The following is a 20,989-nucleotide window of genomic DNA, read 5'->3' as shown; positions in this document are numbered from 1 at the left end:
TGTGTGTGTGTGTGTGTGTGTGTGTGTGTTTGTGTGTTTGTGTGTGTGTGTGTGTGTGTGTGTGTGTGTGTGTGTGTGTGTGTGAGTGTGTGTGTGTGTGTGTGTGTATCTGTGTGCGTGCAGGGCCGTTGACTGCGCCCTGTCCAAAGACATCTGAAAGGCGCCCTGCACCCAACACACAAATTGTAATGAGGACCCATCTCTGGGCCCCCTCTCTCCCTGGGACCTGGAAAAGTGACCCCTTTGTCCTCTCTATCGGCTTCCCTGCATGTAAGTGTGCATTGGTGTATCTGTATGTGTCTGTCTGTGTCGATGGGGAGGTGGGGTAAATTAAGCCTTAGTCTACTCTACCAGCAAGCGTGGCCGGAGACAGCTTGTTTAAAAGCTGACCTTTTCCTGACTGGACAAAAAACAGCTCGCTCACCGGCTGGGCTCACTGCATGTGTCTGCCATGCACTACTAATGACGCTTAAAAAAGGAGGCACGCTTAAGCTTCTCCTGAGATGGTCCTTTCCTCACAGCATTACATGCTACAGGCTTAGCACAAATTAATTTCAATCTCATGTCCTTCTGAGATGGGGACATTTGCACTGCATCACATGGTGCCACACAGCAAAAAGGTCATGTGTCAGTTCAACATATATAGAATTTGACTGTAAGTGTTACTGTAAAACTAGAACATACAGAGGCTTGCCTCTTTCCTGCATGATAACATATAGGGTAGCCATAGCCTAATGGCTAGAGAGTTGGTCTTTCAGTAGAGTATAGAGTAGAGTAAAGTGCTTTTATTAATCCTGAAGGAAAATAGGGTGTATGTCAGCTTACATAAATATACATATACAAAACTCTCTCTCACACACACACACACACACACACACACACACACACACACACACACACACACACACACACACACACACACACACACACACACACACACACACACACACACACACAAACAAACTTCGTCTACACGTCCATCCATGGCTGAAGTGCCCTTGAGCAAAGCACTAATCCCCTCATTGCTACAGGGACTAGTGTATAACCAATGCTCAGTTCCTCCAAGAGAGGGAAATTTGACTGTGCAGTAATTGTTAAAATGGTGCTGATGTCTAATCTGCACACTTAAGTCCAGAGAGGCTGGGTGAGATCTGTGGTATATGTTGCAGGCAGAACTGGCCAAATGTAATTGCAGGCTGCATGGATCTTACAATGCCGTATAGGAGCCATACTGTACTATGTGCAAAATTGTCACCCGAACTGACCAGAACTGACAAGAACTGACCGATAATTGCAAGTTCAGTCTTGAAATTGCAGGGTAGGTCTTAATAAATTCAGACTTGGTTTCTTAATGCAGTCTGAGTGCTGTAATGAAAGTTAAGTATTTTAATGCAGGTGCAGACTTACAACATAAGGATGAGTCTAACAATACAGTCTGAGTGTTGCGTATTGAGTGAATTACACAGGTGCACTCTTATATTGCACACTGTGTCTTATGTAATGAATGTTACAATGCAGGCTAAGTGCTATAATGTATAGGCTGGATCTACAGAGAATACGAGTCTTACAGTGACCATGTAGGCTACTACTGTACATCTGGCAAGAACATCTGGACATGTGGGTGAGTTATAAAGCCTTAATGAGTCTTAAGTGAGATGTTATGTTTGAGATGTTTGAGTGCTTGTTAGTGCTTTTTAGCAACACACATTCTGTTTTGACCATATGGTCTTGTGGGCAGCTGCTACCTCCTGCCCCATTCATTTTGCATGTTATAAAACGTGTTTTTCTTTGGTCGAACTTTTAGGTCTGTCATCAACACAAGGAACTCACGATTGGCTAAGTAGGATCTGAATGCGTACCCCAACCAATTTTCAAAACTGTGTTTTTCTTCTATGTTAGCGAGAATCAATGGAATCTAGGGAATGTAGTGAATCTACAGTGATTTGCGTGCTAATAACATGTTTATAACACAGTAATAGCATGATGACAAACATGGTAAAAAGATGGTAATAATGCTAGTTTGCTCTTTACTACCCTGAACAATTGCCCTGTCAGCCTGACCCTAGGACCCCTGGGGATTCAACACAAAATGTTTTGAAAGTTGGACGATCAGGGAACATGGGGCCAGTTTAAAATTGTAACTGGGGAACATACTATAGGACCAGGGAAGTAATCTGTAGGACCAGCAGAAATAGGAATGGTCCCAGTATTAAGTGTCACCTCCTGTCTTTAGACTAGGTCTCGGCTGAGACATTTCTCTGTTCAGCCTTCATAATCAGCCACATGTATCGACAGAGCCTTTCTAATCAATCAATTAGACAAATCAGGACAATTAGGCCTTAATTGCTTTGTTAAACATAATTGAGTACCAGCTATTATTCTGCTATTATTATCATCCTACACCTCGGCACCTTTAATCCAATCCTTATATCAAGGTATTTGTTACACTTTGTTCTACACAACTAATAATCAGAGGGTGCCTCACCTGGCCTCGTTACTTGTTCAGTCTGTACAGTGTGTTTTGTCTGTATTAGTAGCTCAATTTGGGTAGATAATTTCCTCTGTTCCTCTTGCTAGGTCAGTCTGTGCATGCATCTCGTCCGTTATAGTTCAGTCTGTGCATCGCTTTTTACCCTGTAAATAGCTCAGTCTCTGCAGGTTTCTCATCTGTGTGCAGCTCAGTCTCTGCAGGCCATCTCATCTGTGTTGTTTACCTAGTGCTGAGTACTTGTTCTACCCAAATCTAACATCTTTGGAGCAGTGATTCGACTTTTTCTAAACTTCCAAACCACACTCCCACTCCTCAGAAAAATAGGACAAATAAGACAAAAACAACCCACATAACCACCCGAGAACAAAATATCTTTGCTATTTTGTTCTGTTTTTTTCCCATTATTTTTTGTTTTGAATTAATTTTGTGTTGCTTGTTTTGTTTTCACGTCCTTGTTTCCTGTGTGGCAGCTTGGATAAACACTTCCGTCCAAGACACTAAGTCACTGAGTCTTAATTACAGCGCAAATGACATTTGCATCCAAAGGAGGAAAACACGGCAGAGATGCCGCGGGGCACTATGGGTATTATGCAAGACGATAAGTGTGTGAAATTAAAACATTCATTTGGCACAAAACATTTTTTATCAGCTGACACACCTCCTAATTCAAGCCAAGATTACACTCTCACAGTGGAACTCGCTATTGTTTTAATCATATTTTTTTTGCAATTGTGTATTGTTTAGCTGCTTTTGTTATGTAACCTTTGGTAAAGCTGATAACACTGTATCAGGAAGGTTGAGTGTGATGCTATCAAATTATACAGTGCCAAGTGTCAAGTATGTGTGCAAATTTATTTATCTCACAAAGCCAGTCAATTTCATTCTCTCACATAGCTAATAACAGACCAAAGTGAGTAAATAAACATGCAGTTCTCCTAATGCAGCTTTGACATCCTAAATGTATGTTACCGCTGTTTTGTTGGTTTGGTTGGTTGTGGACTAAAGGCTAAGGAATTGTCCACACCTGCGACCTACGCAGCCTGGTAGTGGAGGTAGCAAAAGAGGTTTTGCCTTGAATTCACTGTATTCACTGTATCACTGTATCAATGTAATTCACTCTGGACGTGACGTGGACATGTTTGATTTAGCTAATCATATAACAGCTCTGGCTTGACAGCCTGGGACAGCCTTGCTTTTAATATTTTAATATTTTAATCTCCTTCTAATGTTGTTTTATGTTTATTATTTTATGGTTTTATTGTGTAGGCCTAATTTTATCTCTTTATCCATATTGATTTGTTCTGTTTTGTCTGTGTCCTGTCTGTAAATGTAACTGTTATGTGTGCTGCCGCCTTGGCCAGGGCTCACTTGTAAAAGAGAATTTTATTCTCAATGTGATTTTATTTCCCTGGTAAAATAAAGGTAAAAAAAAATAAANAAAAAAAAACATTCGGAGTTATGAACATTCCAACTGGTTATCGCTGAACCGCATCATACATTACCATAATGTTATCTGACTTTTTACTTTCAAAATTCGCTCTGGTCACTCAGTTCGCTTCGTTCCTGGCGAATTCGCTCTGGTCATGTGCCCTCCATACATAAATAATGACTTCCGTCACTCCATTAGCATAGGTCGCTTTTGGTGTGAACAAGGCATAAGGAGTTGGTCTTGGAGTCCATAGGATTGCAGGTATATCTTAAGTCCCGCCCCAGTTGGAAGATGATCTCCTATACTCATCACTAGCTGAAGTGCCCTTCAGCAAGGCAGCAATCCAAATTGATGGAACTGTAACACATGTGGTATATAATGTAAAATGTTTTGGGAAAAGTCTATTTTGAATGTAATGAAATGTTTGTTTAGCAATTGAAAAGTTATATTTCAGCAAATTAACATTGATTGGCAGCCTGGAATCTCATGGGTACCTAGTCTAAAATGACTTTGTGAGCCCAAACTACAAATTGATTTCATTTGCATACAACATGTGCTACACTGTGCAGCCATACCCCATTTGCTAGATCTGCCACATAATTACAGTTCCATTTACAGCACCTAACAGACTTGCAGAATGGCATTGATACAGAAGCATAATGGAGTGAAAATGAGGACTAGGTGCGGGTAAGGAAATGAATTGGCATTCTAAAGAATGCCTCACAATATGGCCAATTTAACAAAGCGCTGGTATAGCTCCATAATAAGCAGTTATACACATTGTTTTACAAAGGCTGTACACTTGACACGCCCTCAGACAAACATAAACATAAACACACACACACACACACACACACACACACACACACACACACACACACACACACACACACACACACACACACACACACACACACACACACACACCACACACCATCTGAGTGCTGCCTGACTGTGGCATTGTGGAGAGAGGGCCAGTGTGTGTGTGTGTGTGTGTGTGTGTGTGTGTGTGTGTGTGTGTGTGTGTGTGTGCGTGCGTGCGCTTGCTTGCCCAAGGAGAACAGACAAAGTCAATTAATTGGCTCTACGACGTACGAGAAAGGAAGGAAGGAGAGGAAAGTGAAGAAAGCAAATGACTGGCAGCATTCCATTTAGAAGACCACATATCAATTGAGACAGAGATTGATCTCTCTCTCTCTCTCTCTCTCTCTCTCTCTCTCTCTCTCTCTCTCTCTCTTTCTCTCTCCCACACACACACACACACACACACACACACACACACACACACACACACACACACACACACACACACACACACACACACACACACACTCAGACGCTGACTGACTTCTCCTCGACACACCAACAACTCCAACCAACTCAAGGTGAGTCCAAGTTGTGGATCTATAAAACTCTCCTGACGTCAGGGCTCATGGTCCTTTATGGTCCACTAGGCCCGAGGGGGACTCTCCATCAAAATGAACTATTATTGCCATGTCAATAAGTAGTGTGTGTGTGTGTGTGTGTGTGTGTGTGTGTGTGTGTGTGTGTGTGTGTGTGTGTGTGTGTGTGTGTGTGTGTGTGTGTGTGTTTCTACACTGTATATCCATGTCTCTCTCTCTCTCTCTCTCTCTCTCTCTCTCTCTCTCTCTCTCTCTCTCTCTCTCTCTCACACACACACACACACACACACACACACACACACACACACACACACACACACACACACACACACACACACACACACACACACACACACACACACACACACACACACACACACACACAGCAGAGAGTGATGCAGAAAGCAAACAGGATTGTGTACAGCAAACAGGATTGTGGAAAGCAGAAGGGGATGCAGAAAGGCACAGGGATGCTGATAGTGGACAAACACACAGACAGCAGATAAGACAAAGACACAAGCAGATAGGTATTCAGACAGCAGACACAACAGTAGGAAGCTGTAGGTACAGGCAACATCCAGAGAACAGACAGACAGCCAAAAGGTGTACACAGCAGACTGACAGCTAGACAGGGATGCAGCCAGTGGATTGGCACACAGACAGAAAAAGTAGACAGCTATTCAGCAGACTGGAGCAGACATATCAGAACTGAAAGTTAAAGTAAATTCATGGTGTAAGTACAACACTAACACATGATATTACAAAGTTGTTACACCATTTACTCCATTGTACCTAATCAGATAGATACTCTAGGCCTAAAACACGAAAAGCCTATCACAAACTTGATCCAACCAGTGCAAAGTATAGCTAATCACAAGCCAAGTACACAGGTCTACTGGTTACTCAGATAAGTTACCCGTGTTGGAAGGAAGCTGTATTTGTTTTGTTTTTGTTTACTTTCACTTTAAACACCTCTGGACAGGAGAGATGCACATCACAGACAGGTGTACAGACACACAGCATAGATACTGTACAGCACACAGGTAGGCACAAAGACAGCATGCAGACAGACAAAAGACAGGCAACATATAGCAGGCAGACAAGCAGACAGACAGACAAGTAAGTACACAGCTGACAGAAAGACAAGATACAGGCACACCGGCATGCAGACAGGCAAACAGGCACACAGACAGGCAATCAGACCGCAGATAGGCAAACATACAGCAGACAGAAAGGGAGTAAAGACAGAGGACAGACAGAAAGACAACTAAGCAGACAACAGACAGAAAGGCAGAAAAAGACAGAAAGTTAGACAGGAAGATAGTCAGGCAAACAGACACTCAGAGAGACACAGATGAACGTACAGGCCGATAAGCAGACAGACAGACAGGCACACATAAGTGAATCAAGATGAATGTCCTTCCTAGGGGGCAGCCGGTCTCTCCTCTGCCATTTGCACAGTAAATATGAAGTTTCACTAATAAAACACTCCACCTCCCTGGACTAACACATCTCTCACCTTTTCTTCCTCTATTGCTCTCTCTCAATCTTCATCTTTCCTTTTCCCTCGCTCCACGCCACTCTCTCATTCTCATTCAGTGTGTGTGTGTGTGTGTGTGTGTGTGTGTGTGTGTTTGCTTGCATAGTATGATAACAATTCATGGACAGTCCGTCAGATCAAGTGGCCGTTGTATCAGTTCTGTAAGTAGGCCTATTAAGTTTGATTACAGTAGTTTGTCAATAATGGGGTAGTGACACCGCTGGACGCCACATGATGCTGCTCTGTCCGCAGGGACCGATATTAACGTCATAGCGCCTGACCACTACATAGGCATGTGTTTGTCGATGCCTAAAAAGACCTGCTGCGTTTTACACCTCTCTGACTGACAACACAGCGTTTTAAGTTTTAGGTTAACACTTCGTCCAACATACCATGCGCAAAGTGCATAGTCATCTTTTAAGGTGAACCTGTTCTCATGAAATTGCGTAAAATACAATGTCGTAGCGTATCTGTCAATGCGAAAATGGTGCAAAATTGGTGTTGTTTTATAAACCACGTGGGGGGTTATTCGACATCCAACACCTCCACCAGAAATGTCCAAGCACTTCCCCGAAGCATCAAAAAGTATGCAGATTGGTCTATATGTCTCGGGACGCAATGAAGCAACATAATTGAGCGGAGCGCACATGGACCTAGCCTACCTGAAAAAGAACGTCTCTCCTTATCCAACGGCGATATTATCTTTCAGTTTATTATTGGGAATCCCCTTGGCTGTGGGCGGACAGACACGGCAGAGAGCAGTCGGAACGGCATGACAGACAGAGTTTTGCAAGACGCAGCAAAGTAAAGTATCCTCCTTGGCAGGCATTTCGCAATACTCCCAGAGACGTCGGAAAGCAAATCCCGTTAATCAATCCTTTTCTGAGTCTTGCGAAGTGAAATGGCGTGGCTGACTTTAATCCCAATGACGGACATCAAAAACAAGTACAAAAACAACCCCCAAAAGACGTGCGCAATGCATACGGTAATGGATTGTTCTCTAGTGGAGATGCACATGTCCACAATTCCTCGGCGATGGATATTGCAGGTGTCTGTCTGCGCGTGCAAACTATGCATGTACAGACAAGAGAAGTTGAAACCACACATCAACACCACATGACATCCACTTATAGCATGTTCAGTCTGTTGCGTTGCCAGCATCTGGGATGCATGGCAACGCAGCGGACATAATCCCCCGGGAGGGCGGAATGCAAGTGTCAGAGCAAGTTAGGTATTTACTGCTGTGCTTACCCTGACAGCAGATAGGGTGATACCTCAACTCGGTGGTGATAGCTAACTCAGTCGATGACTACTTTTCAACTCACTTCCGCCAGGTTCGGTAGCCTAATAATGGCGAGAAGCAGCAAGCCCTAAACTTGATTTAAATTCATGGTGTGTAGACAGCTGATATATCAGGCCACACAGCATGGTGAGGAGGAGTGGAGGGAAAAGAGGCTGTGTATCCTTGTTCTGATTTCTTTTAAAAAAATGTTTTTAGGTTTTTAGGAACACGTTATGTAGCCTATGTTTTTATTATGATCTGTGGAAAATTGGAATAGGCCTGCGAATTCACTTCTTTTTTGTTTTGTTTTATTTAGTCTATTTATTTATTTATTAATTTATTTATTTATTAAAGAGACACTGTGCAGGAAATGGTCAAAAAAGGTACTGCAACTATGCTGCTCATTGAAACTGGGCTATTGCCAAATTTGATCTTTACATGAAAGTTTACTAAGTTATAAACAAACATTTTCTAGTATGGTCCAAGTACAGTCATTTTTGCTACTAAAATGGCTATTTTTGGACATTCAAAATGGCGAACCATGGAGAAGATCCCCCTTTTCATGTATGAAAAGTGTAATTTTTCCAGTCATAATGAATACTTAGAATTTGATGGTGGTGGTAAGTATTCATGAAAAAGGTAACATTAGTGAATGGGCAGCATGAATTCTGGAAATAAACAACTAAAAATCTCTCACAGTGTCCCTTTAAGATACCAGGATTGTATTAAATAGCTTTTAGTAGAGAGTAGAGTAGAGTATCGTTTATTGATCACAGGGGGAAATTAAGGTGTCAAGTAGCATACACACATACATAAATAAAGACATTGCTCACGAGACATTACACACATACTTACACTTAAATAACCATATATAGCTCACTGTTACACACATACACATAAAATAACCATATATAGTTCACTGTTACATACATTGCCCAGGCATATCTCTCACACTCTCTCTCTCTCACACACACAAACACACACACACACACACATACACGCACACCAAAAATAATAATAAAATAAAGTGTCTACAGTGTCGCATGTGCCTTAGCTGAGTGGCACATACAGTAGAAGCCAGGACAAGTGGCCAGTAAACTGGATTTTATTTGTTTGTTTGTTTGTTTGTTTGTTGATATTAACACCCAAATTGTGTTAAATTGTGTCATCCTACATGTGCTTCATCAAAATATCAATGGGTGGGTAACCTCCTTGGGAAAATGAGGCACAAACAGCCGCAAAGGGAATTTACAACTTCTAGTCTCTCAAGGAAGTTAACCCTCTGAGGTCTAAGGCCTTTCAGAGGCTTTTAGGCTGCTTGCACCACCCTGACATTTTCAAGTATTTTCAACTAACAGTAAGCATCTATGCAAAAGTGAAATATATGGTTGCATTCTGAAAAGCCTGACAATAAATAATCTGAAAGAAAATTGGGTGTCATACAAACATGTTTTATTTAAATTGAGTATAAACACAACTGTACAAAAAAACAGGTTTCAGAGGTCTTCAAAAAGTGCAAGAAAACACACAATAAATATATCTAGCCAAGACTTTTGAAGTTTGAATCTTGTAAACAAATGTGTTGGCTGCATAAAAGTACAAAGGGCATTTAGAAATGTTTTGTGGTTTTCATACAAAATGCAAAAAAGAAACACTATGTCAGGCCACTGCCTGTCTCATTTGAATACTAATGAGATAGGTGTGAAAAACCTCTAATGGCCCACACCCCCCTGTCAATCTCCATGTGCTCTGATAACACCCCCCCTGTCACTCTCTTTGTCCTGTGGCCAAGTGAGGAGCATGGCTGTGTTTACTCTAGCTGAAAGGGGCGTGTTGTCACCTCTGAATAGCCACTCAAGCACCGGTACTTTACATGTGAATAGCTATACGTGTGGCTGCTACAGAGAGTACAGAATATGCGAAGATTTCTTTTCACTTTCTTTAAATTGGGCCAGCTATATAATTTATTTAATATATATATATTTGAAATCTGGAAGGTCTGAGGTTTCTAATGGTGTAACTTATATGTTTCAATGACAAAAACTCACAGAGTTACAGATTTGTTTTTGGAGACATGTCAAATTGCCCTCTCAAGGGCAATTAGACCTCAGAGGGTTAAAATAAACAATGCATTTAAAATTGTGTGACGATAAATATAAACTTTTCAAAGCTCTGTCAATGTTGTGACTTAGTCCACTGGGAACAGTGTGAACATTTGTTGTCTTTAAATTAAGATGAATGAGAGCGAAATTATAGCACCAAAACCAAAAGCACTTTCTCCGAAAGCATTTTTGACTGCGTTAATGTAATGTCAAATCCAGTTAGCCTATCACACATTTTTAGATGTGATAAAACGAGTTATCCTGTTATCCTGTAATCCCAAGGATTTTCAATGACACTGAACATGTTTACATAATTAGATTAAATCAGTGCCTTTTCTTTGTTGTTGTTGTTTTTTCATTTGTCAAAAGCATGCCTGATTTTTGGCGTTTCACAGCATGACTTCAAAGCTGGTGCCACGTGTTTCCCTTTAGATGTGCCTGTACTGTACACCTGCCAAGGAGAAGGCTGTGCTACACACACAAAACACTGTCTTCTCTACTCTGCATAAGACAAGAAGTGTGGGTAAACAATCTGATGGTGGTGGCTGTCATTTTCGACAGCTTGACAGGTATTCAAAATAAAATAGAAACCCCAACTCCCAACATAAACACAATGCACCCAGCGAAGAATAGGAGTGAGGAGTGTGGGGAAGGAGCGAGGAGGAGACAGAGAGAGGCAGGTCAAGGGGGCAGAGACACGGAGACCCTTTTTTATAAGTCAATAGTGTGTGTGTGTGTGTGTGTGTGTGTGTGTGTGTGTGTGTGTGTGTGTGTGTGTGTGTGTGTGTGTGTGTGTGCATTTGTGTATTTGTGTGTTTGTGTGTGTGAGAGAGTGTGCGTGTGTGTGTCTGTCTGTCTCAGTCTCACATGGCTTGTTTTGCAGCAGTCAGTGCTATATCTAGGTGGGATGTTTTTGGACATGTTTTATGATAATACTTATTTTAAATGTCCAAAACATTTAAATACAAAAGGTGAGAGTTAGATGCTTACTGAGTGATGAATCTTGAGGACACTTTGGTTAAGTAAAAGAAAGCTGTTGGTTTAGCTGCAGCCATCTGGAGGGGACATAACTCTTGTTTAGGAGGTGCCAGGGGAGGTGGTGATATTTACATTTTATTGATTTATTTTACTTATTAAATTCTTTATTTATTCATAAACTTTACTGCTGGCCTTTCTGCAAAAGACAAAAATCCACATGTATCCATCATTTCATGAACAGCCTCAATAACCTCCTGAATCAACATAATATTATAGCTGTACTGAAGATCTGCTGCCCACGTGTTTACAGCATATGATCATGTGGACGACTGACTGGGCTTATGTGGCCAGCCCTGAGGCCAACCAGTAATGGGCATGCTCAGGGCTGAAATAAAGACATATGGTGCATTCCAATATGCCGAATCCCGTCCTCCACTGGGGCTTGTGGTCTTGCGTTTTGCTGACGCCCCGCCTCCGTGGAGAAAACTATAAAGTTTCCCCGCTGTCAGCCTAGCCACAACAATTTCGGGGAACTGTTCTACATTCACCATCCCGATTGCAAATAATATTAGAATTGTGCTTTTGCAAGATATTGAATTAATTCCGTCCGTGACGTCATCATGTCACAAGCAGGCAGGTGAGCAAGGGAGGATGGAAGTCTGCATATTGGAATCCACCCACTAGGATGTTGGACAGATACAGTAGGTAGGCTTGTATGCTGCTTATCACTAGAACTACCACGGAGGGGTCAATTGACCTTTTTACCTAAAAGCCCCACAAGAGGGTCATTTGACCCTTTGGACCCCCTGCGGACACTCCTTTTGTTGTGGAAATGTGGCTGTTAGCAGCTCACAGCTGTCACTTGAGATTCACACGTTACAGTTTTTCTCGATTGGTTTGGCTAATTTCTCGAAACTGAGATGACATTCTCAAAACAACACGGACAAATCCCCAAACCAACTTGCAATTTCCCAAAACAGAATGGCATTTTTCATTGCTTTCATCAGATATCAAATGCTTTGTACATGTCTCAAATGTTTAGTACATCTCTGCAGATGGATATGTACAAATACCCTTCAGTTGACACATTCAGCATACATTTAGCACATTTTCCAAATAAATTGGCCTTGCTTATCTAAACGAATTAGACAATTCTCAGTCTAATGGTTGCCCTCTCCAAAACACGTCAGCATTATTTCATTGTGTAAGTCATCATGTGCAAAGTGGTCTACGCAATTCCCAAAATAGTCAAGGACATCATATTTTAAGAATTTCATTACATAGTAAATTCATGACAGTGTTCAACAGGTCAGATGGTATTGTAACTTTACTAGTTAGTAGAAAATAATTTGACAACCGTACAGTTTCCTCTGTTATTTGGCTAATTATATGACATTTTTTCAAACGACTGTTTTGAACAATTGCTAGTTGCTTTGGCATTTGTCCATGTTATTTTGAGAATGTTATCTCTGTTTTGAGAAATGAGCCAAACCCATGAGAAACCTGTGATATATGGGCATTACTTTCTGTATATGAATTTACAGTAAAGAAAGTTACTGATAAATGTCCTTGGTAAATTATCTGTGTTGTCAAACTTCAATGGTTTCACTCACTTTTTCATTTTTATACATAGTCGAAATCTGTTAGCTGAACGCAGATAAAACACCTAACCATTTTGACTGGCAGTGCTTACACAATGGCAAAGGGACAATGTATTTTGGGGGTACTGATGATATATGTGGGGAAGAAATTTAGTTTTGACACATGGGTAAACTGTTTTTGGGGTGATATGAGCGAGTGATGAGGATCCATGTAGTTATGCTGAACCATCCAGTTTATTTTGACAGAAGGACTAAATTAATGCAAATGAGCCAAAGCAATTGAGAAGGATCTATGCCATTTTGATGGTACTGACTATTTATAGGCCTATGTGAAACGGTTTAGTGCTGATGCAAGAATGAGGTGTTTTGGGAGGTATATGACATTTTGCTAATTATCTGAACTGTTGTGCAGAAGTGTAAGAATGTTTGGCCAAATGACCCAATGGTTATAGGTATGTCATCTCAGTTTCAAGAAATGAGCGAAACCAATGGAGAAAAACTGTAATTCAACCATTATCTGGTTGCAGTCATATGATTCGTCATGATCACATGGGACATTCACACGTTCATTGATGACTTGTATGAAGAAAATGTGCTGACATGTTTTCAGGACAACCATTACACTGAGAATCAACCAATTGGGATAGATCAGCAAGGTACATTCATTTGAAAATTCTACTAAATGTAAGCTGATTGTGTTGACTGTAGGATACTTGTACATAGCCATTTGCAAGGATATACTAAATGTTTGAGACATGTACAAAAGCATTTGAAATTTGATGAAAGCAATGATAAATGCCATTCTGTTGTGAGGAACTGCAAATTAGTTTTGGGATTTGTCCATGTTTTGAGAATGACATCTCAGTTTCAAGAAATGAGCCAAACCAATGGAGAAAAACTGTAACACACTGTCCGCCAAACTGTGCTATCTGTCTTTGCTGCTGATATCTTTTTTTGCAAGTTGCTATTTACCTGTGGTGATTTTGGAGGCTGACAGCCCTTGGGAAGAAGCTGTCTGTCCCTGTTTGTCTTGGCTGTTAGCACTGTAAGGTATGACCCCCTCACCCCTCACCTAACAGCCTCATTACCATAACAAAATGAGTGATTAGTGTATTAGGTAAAAGCCGCCGGTGTCCTGTCTATATGAGCGACCCGTCGAGATGTGATTCTCTTCGCTACTGAGCATGCGCACGCATGCGCGCACCCTCGCGGTGGTTTTCACGGGTGATTGCCCATCGAATTGTGAGACCGCAAGTTACGATAGGATCCCCTGAGACTGTCAACTTTAGTGACTCAAACTGTAGTGTAGTCTATGTCCTCCTGAGGTTACCACCAGTCATCCATAGTCTAGTTAGCCTATAGCCTGTCCACCGACTGTCATGGACTGAAAGTTACGATATATCCCCTGGGGGGAAAACGGGAAATAGCGTGGATCATCCAGCAGATCATTGGAAAATCTGCGAAATAGCGTGGCCTCTAACATTTGCTACTTTGTTGCCTAACCGTAATCGCTAACACACTCAGCCTCGAACATTGTAACATCGATCAGAAAAGACTATTTATGTAGAGGAGGCGTTCTCATTACAAAATGGAAAAAATCGCCACCTCTGATTGAGCTGTCAAAATGCTCCCTCCACCCTTTTCACTCAAGAATTTGAATCGACTGCATTGTAAAATGCCTGAACATGGTAATAAGAAATGCACTGGTGGGGATGTTATGAAAATATGATTCCGGTCATTAAAAGACAGACATCTGCCAAAACAAAGCCACAATACACTATCTGCTATCTGGGAATATCTAGCGCGCTTGTTTATCCCCATAGCACATGATTTCATGTGCCAATTTGCCTTGCGAGCCCACGTCGCATTGAAACCAACCCAACAGCAAATGACTGCATTAAACAACCCGTAGACAGGCCCTGATCCCTAACACTTTCTCCAGTATTTGCGCAAACTCAACTCAGTCTCTTTCATATGGCACGTTTCTTAACTTGCTCACACGAGAGGCTCACAGTTTTTTAGTGGTCAGCAGCCGCACGTTCTTATTAAACTCCGCACGAACGATTGCACACCCCTGTCCGTTAAATAAACAAAGTAATGGTTATTAAAACAGTCCAACGTGGACCGATTGAAACGCCTTCCGCGGAAAATCAAGGTCGCTCATTTAGATGAGGCATCGCAAATCGATACAACACCACTATCGAATAGGGTGACTGGTCGCTCATCTCGACGAGGCAACACATCTCGACAGAACACCGGGTCAAATGACCCCTCTCTGGTACTTCTAGGTAGGCAGAAAAATCCTGGTAGTTCTAGTGTTATGCTGCTTATTGAAACTGTGCTGTCTATTACCAAAGTTGATCTTTTCATGAATATTTACGCAATAATAAACAACAATAATAAGCATTTACGTGTATGACCAAAGTACAGTACGTTTTGCAGCTAAAAATGTATTTTTCTTGAACTTCAGAACGGCAGACTATGGGGAAGATCCACCTTTTCAGATCCACCTTTTCATGTATGTTCAGAGTTATGGGGGTGGTAAGTATTAGTGAAAAGGGTAACATTTGTGAATGAGCAGCAGAAATTCTGGAAAGGAACGGCTAAAAACATTACATAGAACCACGACATTCCTACAAATACATGTAGGGCCTATTTATATATATATCTCTACCTCTCTCTCTCTCTCTCTCTCTCTCTCTCTCTCTCTCTCTCTCTCTCTCTCTCTCTCTCTCTCTCTCTCTGCCTCCCAGAGGTGGTGGGGAGGAGCGCGGTCAGACTGCACAGCTGTCAACGCTGTGGAAGGTGCTTTCTGCCTCCAAGACACTCTTTCTTCTTAGTCTTCAGTCTATTTCCTCTGTCTATCCTTTCCGCCCCACAGTCTCTCTCTCTCTTTCCTTTCCATTTCCTCCCTGCCTCATCTCTTCTCATCCCCCTTCCTCTCCTCCCCTGCATCTCACCCCACCTTATTCCATCCTTCACTTAAATCTCTCTCTCTCTCTCTCTCTCTCTCTCTCTCTCTCTCTCTCTCTCTCTCTCTCTCTCTCTCCTTGGTCTCCATTCTCCCCCTTTCGCAGTAGATGTTTGGTGTACTGCAGGCTATCTGGATGAGTTATTATTTTCTCTTCTCTGTATGTGTTTCTGTTAATTTGTTTAGGTGGACTAGACTACAGCTCTGACTTATCTCTGTTTCACTGGCTAGTGATGTTGAAATATTGATATGGCAATGGCTCCTTCCTTAGGAAATTACCCTTCTTTGAAGAGTAAATCATTCAACGGCTGGTTATGTGAAATCTGACTGATATGAGCAGCATCCTGCTAGACAGACAAATTAATATTCAGCCCCAAGGCCTTTTGATGTCTTAGCTTGATAAACTCAGCGTAATTGAACAACGTCTGAAATGTTAGCTGTCTCACAGGTTACAGACTAATTTATGCCCCATTTCACTCCCATGACCATCTTGGAAGTAATACCTGTCCCGTTGGCTCCTGTATTATTATATTTTAATGGATTATTGGACTACTGCTACTACTGAGATAAAATGTTAAAAGGCTTTAAAACTTTCATTGTGGGTTTGGAAACAAGAGAGACTTGAGTGAAATGTCTTTCAAAAGAAGAAAAGAGAACCCCAGATTAATTCCTGGTGGAAAGAATGTGTGAGCAAGAGAAGGTGTGAGAGAGGGTGTGGGGTTGGGAGACAGAAGCAGATAGGCAGAGAAAGAAAATGTGACAGAAAGAATTTTGATATTTTGATAGAAGAATAGTGTTAAAGATTCCCTTTGTGATCTGTGTTCTGCAGGGTTGCATCAGGTTTCTTTTGATATTGATGAGCTGCACATGTCGTCACATCTTATGAAGGCCACTGTCTCGAAAGCAGACGACTGGTTCCCATGGCGATGCTTACGTGGGTTGGCCAAACAGGACCCTAACATGCAAATTCCTAAATCTCCTAAATATTTTGATTAACTGTTGCATTTGCACAGTATGAAGAAAAAGAACATGTAAATTTTTAATGTATACAAAGTCATGCCTAGACTTCCTCAGCTTTCGGTATTGGCCTCAGTGCAGCTGATTCCCATAACAGTCACCTATTACGTATGGGAATTCATAACGGCTGCGCAGATCCACAAAGCATTTTATTCATCCGATAGCTGTCAGTCACCCCAAGACTCGACCTATCGGCAATTGCTATAAATCCCTTGCCTGATTTTCATAGACTTCAGATCACGTACCATGATTCTGGTCTGACCAGGACTATAACGATTAGTGTTTCCAAATGGCCTGGTTAACCCGCCTCCCTCGGCTTGCTACTGGTTGAGGGCTGTGCCGAACATTTCTTAGTCCCAATAGAACGTCTCTGCTTAAACCACGTCACTGCCTTGAACACGCCTCTACCCAGGACAGTTGGAAATGTTCAGTTGATTGGTTCCAGACAAAGTGGGAGGAGATCCTGCTGTAGCGGGATCAGATTCTATTGAACAATCTCCTGGCCCTACTGTGTGTAGCTGAGCCGAAGGCGTTGCGTCACCAGTAGGGCGGAGCCCGGCTAATAAATCCCCTGACATACCATCGCTACTCCTCTTTTCCTGCTTCACTCTGCGAATGATCCTCAAAAAGCAGTCCCTGCGATAGGGAACCAGTAATTTCAAACATGTTGTGAGCTGAAAGAGAAGCTGATGAAAATGATGCTGATATTCAATCAATCACTGACAATACGCACGACAACAACAAGCACATGTTACGATCGGATTTGACACGTGTTAATATGTAAAAGTACAGGATCAAATGACCTTTGGAGATTAAACTGGGATCCAGACATTAGGACCGCAATGCCATCACTCCTACGCTGGTAATCAATTTTTAAAAATCCCTCACAATATACTGTGTGTGAATGTGCATACTGTGTACAGTATACACACAAATATAGGCTACAGTCTATTGGCTACTCCCAAAGCTTTGATGTGTCCAATTTACATATTTCTCCTCTAGCCACAGTCTGTAGCCAAAACTGTTGTGATGAGAAAAGTGATTTATTGTCGTTGTTGTTAGTGGTGTGCTGATATTGTTTCTCCTCAACTTCTTTCTGCTTTCCACAAATGCACACTGTAGCATCTGAAAAAAGTTTTCCATCAAACAGAAGGAAGCACTCACCACCCGCCCCCCACTCCACATCCACACACTTTTTTTTTTAACCCACTCTCTCTTCCAGAGGCGGACTTTCCATAAGGCAAACCTAGGCTGTTGCCCAGGGCCCCGACCAAATCCCTCCTCCGTAAGGGCCCCCAACTGCCACACCAGTCGCGGTAAACACACACAAAAAATAGGTCGGATGAATCCTAATTTGTCACTTATGTATGTAAAGTAATCGAAGATATACATGAGACAAAACACTGAAATGGCACCTAAACACAGATTTTTGTTATGTCTATATAATTACTTTTCAGGGCCCCATGTATATATTTCACCAAGGGCCCAAACATGGCTAAATCCGCCCCTGCTTTCTTCTCGTCTCTCGCTCCTCTTTCCCTCTCTCCTTTCCTTTACCCCTCACTTCTTCATTCTTCACACTTCTCTGCAGCCCCACTCCTCCATCTTCACACTCCTCCCTCCCTCTCTCTTCTCTCCTTCATCCCTCGCTCCTGTCGTCTTTTGACTGTGACGGGCGGCTGCTTCTCCTCTCGGCTGTTTTGTGGAACAGGTGTCAGCGACTGGTGCTTGTGTGTGTTTGTCTGTGTGTGTGTGTGTGTGTGTGTGTGTGTGTGTGTGTGTGTGTGTGTGTGTGTGTGTGTGTGTGTGTGTGTGTGTGTGTGTGCATGTGTGTGTGCATGTATGTGTGTGTGCGTGTGTGTGTGTGTGTGTGTGTTTCTGTGTGTGTGTGTGGGTATGTGTGTCAGTGCCACCTCACTTTCACGCCTTGGCACTACATCAAAAGGCTGCCTTATTACCACTTGTCTGCCAGGCAATTCTCTCTCTGACACAGATAGAAAAGGTGCCAGCCTCTCACATACGAGGTCACAAGAGAGTGTGTGCATGCGTACCGTACGCATGTGTGTGTGAGTGTTTGTTTGTGTGTGTGTGTGTGTGTGTGTGTGTGTGTGTGTGTGCACATGTGTCCATGAGTTTTTTTCTGTCAACATTTTGTTCAGTTTGTTTGTGTCTTGCCTATTCATCTGTGTGTCTGTAGGCCTCATGAGAAAGCAGCAGAGTGATAAAATAAAGCATTCCCTGCAGCACCAGCAAAACATCTCAACATCACACGACAAGCTATGGCTCTATGACTGGCCTTTTGTATAAGTACGTATTTAAAGCATGGGATCCATTTGGCCTGAGAGAGAAAGAGAGAAACGTTACTGTTTAGCTGTCTGCATTGTCTTTAGCCGAGGCAGATTACATGTTTTTGAAGCTCATCCCTCTCCATTGAAGTCAAAGAAAGACTTCTTGTTCACAGAAAACAATAACACACCGTGCCAAATTGTATAAACAGAAAATCAGCGAGCTTGACAAAACCGCTATGAAATGCTGCTTGGCTGGCAGTAGCTTTGATTGTGCTGTTCACGCCGTATGCCCAGGAAACGGCTTGGCCTACATTCACACGCGCACTGCTCTTTTGTGTGTGTGTGTATGTGTGTGTGTATTTGTGTGTGTGTGTGTGTGTGTGTGTGTGTGCACGCGCGCGCGCGCGTGTGTGTGTGTGTGTGTGTGTGTGTGTGTGTGTGTGTGTGTGTGTGTGTGTGTGTGTGGACCTCTTTGTGTGCGGAGGTAATCTCGTATTGCCCGTGGATTACAGGAGGGGACTGCACTAAACTGTGCTGCACAAGCAATCTGTTTTAGGGCTCATTTTATTTCAATTTATTTTTTTAATTGGTGGAAATTACCTTACTTTGGAGTTCTATTTATGGCATACATGTCTTTTTGCTATTTGGTGATTCAGCAAGAGTGGAAAGGCTTTATTTCTGTGGTTTGCCCTGATGAAGACCGATTGTAGTGGAAACGCATAGGAGTTATCCATTAAAATAAAGGATTTTTAACTTTTTTCACTAAGATCAGTGTGCCTCGGATCATTTTGACTACCACTTTCAACAAGGACCCTTGTTTTTGGACCTTCACATTTTGGAGATAGTCATAAACCAAGTTACTGGCTTTATTTCTGTGTATGAGTATACAAGGTATACATTATATAAGTTCTGCGTATATGAGGTACAATTTTGCAATTATTTCCCTTCCTCACAGCAAAGCAAGATGTTCACGTTGGCCAGGTATACATGCTGTAGAGAAAGGATATCTGTTAGTCAATGGGGGTGGGTGCTTTTAGGTGGTATTCATCGGCGGTTGGGGGGAGGGGGTGTTACTATAAAATGCAGGGTGAAAGCCTTCCCTTCCCTAAGTGGTGCTGTCCATCACACTTCCAGCAGTCCTGTGGCTGTCTAGCCATGCAATTTTACATTTACAACACCTCGTCATCATTGCAAAGCAACGAACGCTGTGTCATTTTGGAGCATGTTGTGAAATTCATGTTTACATTTACTCACGGCAGAGTGGTGTGGCCCAAAAGCACTGTTGTGTTGAATAGAATAATATACAGGACTGTATAGGAATATACAGGAGTGTATTTTAAAAATACTTATATCAGAGTGACTTGATAGAGTAAGCGTTTTCTCGGACCTCAGAGGTTGACCGTAGCACTCCCCACCATGTCCTCAGACCAAAATTCCTCTACTTATTGTCAATCCCAGCCAGGCACGGTATGACAAAGCAGCACAGTGGATAGACGCAGACAGATCATATTATTATTAGCGGAGAGAGGTGGACAGAAAGCATGTTATTCTTAGTGGCTGTGGGCGGACAGATAGCGTATGATTCTTAATGGACAGAGGTGGACAGGGAGCATATTATCCATTCCTCACTGTACCCTGGCCAGATGAGGCTAGACACATAGTTCAGTTTATTAAGTGGGAGGCAAGTAGGGAACTTTACTACCATTTGTTTATGATGTTTATGTATTTTTGTTAATCTGATGAATAAAGAACATTCACTTTGTTAATCCTTTGAATAACAGTGGAGAAGGTTATGTTTAGGACACATAAAAAACACAATACATAAAATACAAAAAAACCCATCAAATACATTAAAAAAAAACCTCTTGTTTTTGTTGAAAATCTGAA

This window comes from Engraulis encrasicolus, chromosome 7 (genome assembly GCF_034702125.1).
Source record: "Engraulis encrasicolus isolate BLACKSEA-1 chromosome 7, IST_EnEncr_1.0, whole genome shotgun sequence".
NCBI classification, from domain to species: Eukaryota; Metazoa; Chordata; class Actinopteri; order Clupeiformes; family Engraulidae; genus Engraulis; species Engraulis encrasicolus.
This window is presented reverse-complemented; position numbering follows the sequence as displayed.